The sequence below is a fragment of the Orcinus orca genome, chromosome 6 (genome assembly GCF_937001465.1).
Source record: "Orcinus orca chromosome 6, mOrcOrc1.1, whole genome shotgun sequence".
Lineage (NCBI taxonomy): Eukaryota > Metazoa > Chordata > Mammalia > Artiodactyla > Delphinidae > Orcinus > Orcinus orca.
Genome location: NC_064564.1, coordinates 95,149,503 through 95,156,542, shown reverse-complemented (window position 1 = coordinate 95,156,542; position 7,040 = coordinate 95,149,503).

Below are 7,040 nucleotides of genomic sequence, written 5' to 3'. Positions count from 1 at the left end.
TGAGGAACATTTGAGACTCTCCATACTGGACCACACCCCAGAGCAATTACATTAGAGTCCCTGGGGGTGCCACGAAGGCATCAGTGGGTGAAAGCTTCCCAGATGATCTCAGTTGCATCAAGGATGAGAACCACTGTCCAGACTCCAGTCTGGACAGATTGGAGGAAGCAGGGAAGGTAGGTTAAAGGCTGATACAGTGGTCATGGGGAGGGATGATAAGGCAGGAGCCAGGGCAAAAGTGGTAGAAACAGGAAAGGAAGGATAGGATCTAGGTTAAAGAAGGAGACGACTAGGATAGGCAGGACAGGAGAGGCATCAAGGATGATTTCCAAGGACTTCCCTGGCGGTCCAGTGGATAAGACTCTGTGCTTCCACTGCAGGGGGCGCAGGTTCAATCCCTGGTCGGGGAACTAAGACCCCGCATGCCATCTTCAAAAAAAGAGGATGATTTCCTGTGTTCTGTTTGGTCAAGTGGTTGAATGTGGCATCGTTACCGGGACGAGGAAGACTGGGAGGGAAGCAAGAGTCAGGGGGCCGGGAGGAGATGCTGAATGTGACAAGACTGTGGGACACTCAGGAGATGTTGAATTTATGTCTAAAGCTTAGAGGTGATGCCCGAGGGCAAGAGTACACGGATCTTCCCTGGACCAGGAGAATAGTTTGAGAAGCCTCAGCATCTAGGTGGTATTTGAAACCACAGGTGTTGATGAATGGCCAGGGGAGAAGGTAGCAACGAAGTCGAGAACATCAGGCAAATGGGAAAGAATTAATGATGGAATAACATTAAACAAACAAACAAAAATGGTGACTGAGGCTAAGGCCAAGGGTTTTTATCCCTCAGCATCCTGGAGGTTATGACAGAGAAGAGGTGAACGCACAATGGCTTCTCTAAATCGGCTCCCAGCTGAAGCTGCTATCGTGCCTAAAATACTGCTCAAATATTGTAAGAGACGCAGTCCCTGCCCCTACCCCACCGTGTGCCTGAGCCCGAGTTAGGAGTGGCACCTGGGTTAAGAAAATAAATCTGGGGGCAACATCCTCTTGTTCTTGTCAGGTGGGCATCCAGAATCCCAGTTCATCCTATAGCCCTGAAATCGGGAAGGAGTTCAACGTTATTTCACAGATTTGAAAAGTGAGGTTCAGAGGATGGAAGTGCCCTGCCAAGGGGCCACAGTTGGTTGGTGGCAGGATCAAGGAGTCGGAATCCAGGTCCCCTGGGGACCAGTCTGCAGCGTCCTTCATTGCAGGTTTAGACATTGAGTCTCATTGTTGCAAAGTTCAGCACAGCGCTCAGCGTCTACCCAGGCACTCAGTGCGTCCAAGGCAATTTATAAGGAATTAATTTATAAGGCAATTATTATGAAGGCAAGAAGGTGCCAAGGGTCATCAGCTTGAAAGCACTCATTTGGGCACGATATTTGCTGAGAGGAGAACAAAGCCTGCTATAAAGAGTATTTCCTTGGATAACTAATTTGTCCACAGGTTGTTTTAACAACTATCAATAGACTCTAGCTAAGAGATGCCATCTGGGATCAGGAAAACTGGCTACGTAGGAGAAAGAGCAGTGGAAAGAGAGGAGGTCATGCCCAGTTCTGCCATTTCTCAGTTTCCCGAGCTAAACGTGTTCCCTTTCTGGGTTGCCTATAAATGATGAGGTCAGACTAAGTAATCTTTGAGATCCTTCAAAACCAATGACTTGGTTTATCCGTTGCCTTTCTCCAGATGCCCATGAGATAGCTACCGTAGATTCCTTCCCAAACATGGAAGGAGGACTTCTCTTTGCCCAATGGCTGGCTCCCTCCTCCAGGTGGAATTAATTAGCTATCAAGGCTTGATGTGGGAAAGAAAGAATTCCATTCTCATGTTATATTTGTTAAAAACACATTTCCATATAAGCACATACATCTGTCTTTGTGCTTGCACTGAAAGCTGCTTCTGCTGACAGTTTCTTGGAGAGTTCAGAGAGTCTCTTTTTCCAGTATTCACCTCGCTCAGGAGTGAGGGTTTTGAAACGCAATCGGTCTAGTAAACTTCGTGGTATTGGGGTGCATGTATCTCCCTTTTTAGCTTATAAGGTGCTTTCCCATAAATTATGTCATTGGGTCCTCACCGCAGCCCTACAAGGTAGGTAGTGTGGGTGTAATTATTACCATCTTATTGGTGAGGCATCTGAGGTTAGGAGAGGTTAAGTGACTTGGTCAAGAGCACACAATGGTTGCTGGTACCAGTCAAGGTAATTGACCCCATAGCCAACCCTCTTACCATTACTCATTCATTCATTCATTCATCCACTGGACATGCATTTACTAAGCAGCTCACATGAACCCAGTACTGTGATGGGCTCTGAAAATACAAAGATGGGTTGGCAGATCTGTGAAGCATTAATGGCAATGCAAGTGCTGTGCTCTGGGAGGAGAGCGGAGAAAGAAACCAACTCTGCCTGGATAAACCTTCTCAGAGAAGCAGATGTAGAGAGTTTTCAGAGCAATAAAGAGGGAGAGCTCCTTTCACTGCGAGGAAAAGGAAGAGCGTGGGTCAGCGCACAGAGGCCTGAAGAGTTGGTAAGTCCAGGGGACACTGAGAAGTTCCATGTGGCTGAAGACTGGGGTATGGAGGGACATAGTGGTGAAGGCTACCTGGCTTTCTGAGTGGAGCTGAGCTTGATGCAGTAAGTGATGGGTAGTTGAGCAGTCAGCGAACGGAAGGTCCCGATTTTCCTGCTTGGTTAAGGAGGCGTCGGCTGCTGTCTGATACACGGTGCCCTGAGCGGTCCCACTGTCTCCTCCTCCCCACACACAGCTGATGTGACCCAGTTACCCCTGAGCATTGCTTAATCTCAGTATAGCTTCCATAAGAGGCAAAAAAAGAGGAGAAGGAGACAGGGAGAAGGAAGACAGATGCTTGAGCAACTCCAGAGGCCCACGTGGGCTTCATATTCTCAGGGAAGTCTTTGCCATCCTCACAGGCGAGGGGGAGTAGGTTCTCCACACACTGGGTGAGCATAGGTCTAGGCCTGGATGGGAGTGAGTCAGTGGCCTGGGGGTTGGCAGGGTTGGAAGAGAGCTGGGTAGCTGATAGGGGGCACGGGTGGAGGGGATCCTGGAAGGGTATTCTTCTGGTCAGGGGGCTTTTCCAAATACCAAGGCTCCCTCCAATCATCAAAACTCCCCGGATTTCCTCTTGTCCCCAAAAAGACAAGGGTAGGAAAAAGCGCCTAGTCAAATATGAAGGGTGAAGGGGAATTCCCTGGTGGTCCAGTGGCTAAGATTCCACGCTTCTACTGCAGGGGGCGCAGTCCCATCCCTGGTCGGGGAACCAGGATCCCGCCTGTTGCGCAGTGTGGCCAAAAAAAAAAAAAATTAATTAAAAAAATATGGAAGGTGAAGAGAAAACCATTGCAACTCTAGTGTTTCCAGCCTTCATTTATTGTCAGCAACAAGAGCTTCCAACCACAAATACACGTACACTGCCTAGGATTTGCACAGCCCCTTACAATTTATGTGTTTACACTTTATCAAAGTAGAGCCCTTGAGAATGGACACTTGCACATCAGCTCTAAACTGAACCGGTTTGGGACACACTGTGATGCATGGTCATACTAGATATTTCCAAATCCTGTGGTTCACTAAACCCTCACGGCCTGGAGGTGGATCTTACTATTTTCATGTGACGGTCCAGGAGAAACCCGTGTTTCCTGTTAGCTGACTCTATCTGGGTGGGGTGCTGCCGGGGATGGAAGAGGCCGCTGGTCCAGCAGAGGTTGGGTGGGGTCAGCAGCTCCCTTGCCCAGATCTTCATGGGCAGCAGGGACTGCGTCATAAGAGGGAAAGTGCCAGGGGGAGCCAGAAAGGAGGCCTCTATAGGTGAGTGCTGGGAATAAGTCAGGTCTTGCCTTCAGCTCTTGCACAACGATTGCCTCATTTAATTTTGCCGTTTTAGCCCTGCAAGGAGATCATATTTGGCTAATGAGGAAAACAAGGTTCAGACAAATCAAGTAACGTGTCTAAAGTCACAGAGGTGTTACGTGAGAAGCTGAGATTCAAATCCAAAGTCCCTTTCCATCACGCCTTCATATTGGTCTCCTGGGATGCAGGTTATCAAGGAGGTCCGTGTTGGGTGGTGGTAGCTATTCCCCCACATTCTTGTCTGCCCCCTTTAGTAACCAGGTACAACTTTAGCCTTCAGGCACGTATCTAAATATGCTTTGAATCTAGCCAGAGTTGTGCGCAGTAGGAAATGTACATGGAACCATCTTTCACTCAACTTCTCCCCTCCGGCAGGGAGGCTGCTTGAACAGACAGGTTCTGCAGAAACTGAGTGAGAAGGCAAAGAAGTGGGTTACAGATCTCTGGTTGGTTGGTTGGTTGCAGTTCCAGAACTACCACTGGGACTGAGAAAGCTGGAGCTGCCAATGTAAAGGGCACAGCCCCCTGGCTCTATCTCTGCTCCTGGGATACTGTGGTCTGCTTCTTATCCTGTCCTCGTGCCAGCAAACTCCAAGAAGTCTTCTGGAGGCCCACTCACTGCCTCTCTTCCCAACTGACAAGGCAAGGGGCCCGGTAGCCATCACCCTGTCCTGCCCATGAACAGCAACTTGCACACAAGGCAATGGGAGCTGGGAGTGTAAATTCTCTTCAAGCTACTCCCCTATTTCATAACATGAGTCTCCATGGCAGAGTTACATCATCCTGGATTGCTTGTCCAGGTGGCTGCAGGATCTTGCCAACTTGTCTCTAGAACACTGTGAGCCCTATTAGGTTCCTGTTTGTCTGAAATTTTCCTCTGCTGTCTTGTGAGTCAATGCCTAACGGGGTCCATTCCCTTGCTACTCAAAGTGTGGACTGCAGCTCAGTTGCAGCAGTAGCACCTGGGAGCTTGTCAGTAATGCACACTCTCAGGTCCCACCCTGGACTAGCTAAATCAGACTCTGCCTTTACTAAGATGATAAAGTTTGCAAAGAAGTGCTCTAGAGGTCCATGAAAGTTCAATTCCAAACCCCCATCACCTCTTAAAATAAGTTTCATGTAATGGAGGATTGAAGATGATGGCCAAGTGCTACATGATACTATTAAAATGTTGCAGAGCACTCCTCTTCTCAGGCTGTAAAAAGTTATTTGAGTACTAGTTAGAGAGATTAGTAAAACTGGCCTAGACAAAAAAAAAAAAAAAATTTGCTAAGTCTGCCTTGAAAGCCAAGGCTCAATTATTGCTAGTGGCTGCATGCAGCTCTGTGTTGAGGATGGGTTGGGTTAGGCTCAGAGACTGAGTTTAGGTTGAGTGGAAATGAGCTGTGATGGAGTAGCTGTGTCTGCCCTGCACCAAGGGGGTCGAGGTGGCCACATGTGTCCCGTACCTGCCCTCCTTGTCCCAGGCGCTCAGTCTCATTTATCGCTCTCAGCAGTTTCCCCACTTAACCCTTGGCATTTCCAGTAGCTCCTGGGGGACTGAGAACTGGATGTCTCCAGACCTGACCATTTGGGATAAGGACTAAATCCAACACCTGCTCACAGCCCCGTGGGCACTGACTCCTAGTTTTGACCTCCTTCTACCCCATGGTCCCAGCTACATTTGTACAGGAGGAGAGCACAAATGTGACTCTGAAATGGGCTCCCCTGCTCTGTTTGATCCACTTTTCTCCATGCAAAGACTGGGGGAACCATGGTCTTCTTACCACAGGGTCTGGGACTTCTCACGAGTCCTGGAAACTCATCCAAGTCACAGGGGCATTACCCTAAGCACCAAGTTTGCTCAGAACACACTGTTCAAGGATTTAGACAGTCACCTTCAGCCTCAATCTGTCCTGCTCAGCCCAGTACCTACTAGGAGTGAGGATGGTGACCAGCTAGTAGGAAACCTTATGACCTAGGAGTTTATTAGTAAGGATGCCTGAGGCCGAACACGGGGCCCAAAACCCTGCCCTCATTTCCTTCTTGGACAGAGTTAGCTGCCTCAACTCTCAGGCCTCTGGATCAATAACCCTTTTCTTTTCTTTGAAAACAAGCACTGATGAGGCTTCCAAAACAGATCCTGAGGACACCAAGACCTCTTCCCTGGGGCCGTCCCAAGTTCCCTGCCTTTCCACAGCTGCCTAAAAAATGGGAATCAGTATGTATTGAGTGCCTGTTAAGTGCTGTGCAATTTCATATAGTTTATCTCACTTATACTTACAACAATCCTACACGGTGAATGTCATTATCTAAATTTATAGACAGGTTACGTGACCTGTCCAAGGTCACCCAGCTGGTAAGTGGTGGAACTACAGTCCAAACCAAATCCTATTTGGCTCCCCAACTGGCATGCTTCCCATGTTCACAATGTCTGCAATGAGGTTCAATGATCTCCTTGTTGCCAAATCCAATGGTGACTTTAGTCCTCATTGTACTTGATGTTTTAGCTGGCCTATGTCCTCCCTGAAACACTGTCTTCTCTTGGCTACTGTGTGGGTTTTTTTTTTTGTTGTTGTTGTTTTTGCGGTACACGGGCCTCTCACTGTTGTGGCCTCTCCCGTTGCGGAGTACAGGCTCCGGACGCACAGGCTCAGCGACCATGGCTCACGGGCCCAGCCGCTCCGCGGCATGTGGGATCTTCCCAGACCAGGGCACGAACCCGTGTCCCCTGCATCGGCAGGCGGACTCTCAACCACTGCGCCACCAGGGAAGCCCTCTTGGCTACTATGAACTCTCATTTGCTGATGTTCCTCCTGCCTCACTGACTGCTCCTCTTCAGTCTCCTTATCAGATTCTCTGTTTTCTGCTTAATCTCCCCACTTTAAAGGACCCAGGACTCAATCCTGCGTTCTTCTCTTCTCCATCTACACTCTGCCCGGGTGATGCCACCAATCTCCTGATTAAAATACCATCCACATATGGAAGTTTCCAAACCTGCAATTCTTGTCCTGACTTCTCTCTGGAAGTCCAGACTCACACAATCAATTCTCTGTTTGACATTTCTACTTAGACAGCTAATAGGATTAGTAATTTTCCCCTGAAAAATTTACTTCTCCTCCAATTTTCCTCATCAAAGTAAACAGCACCAAGTTA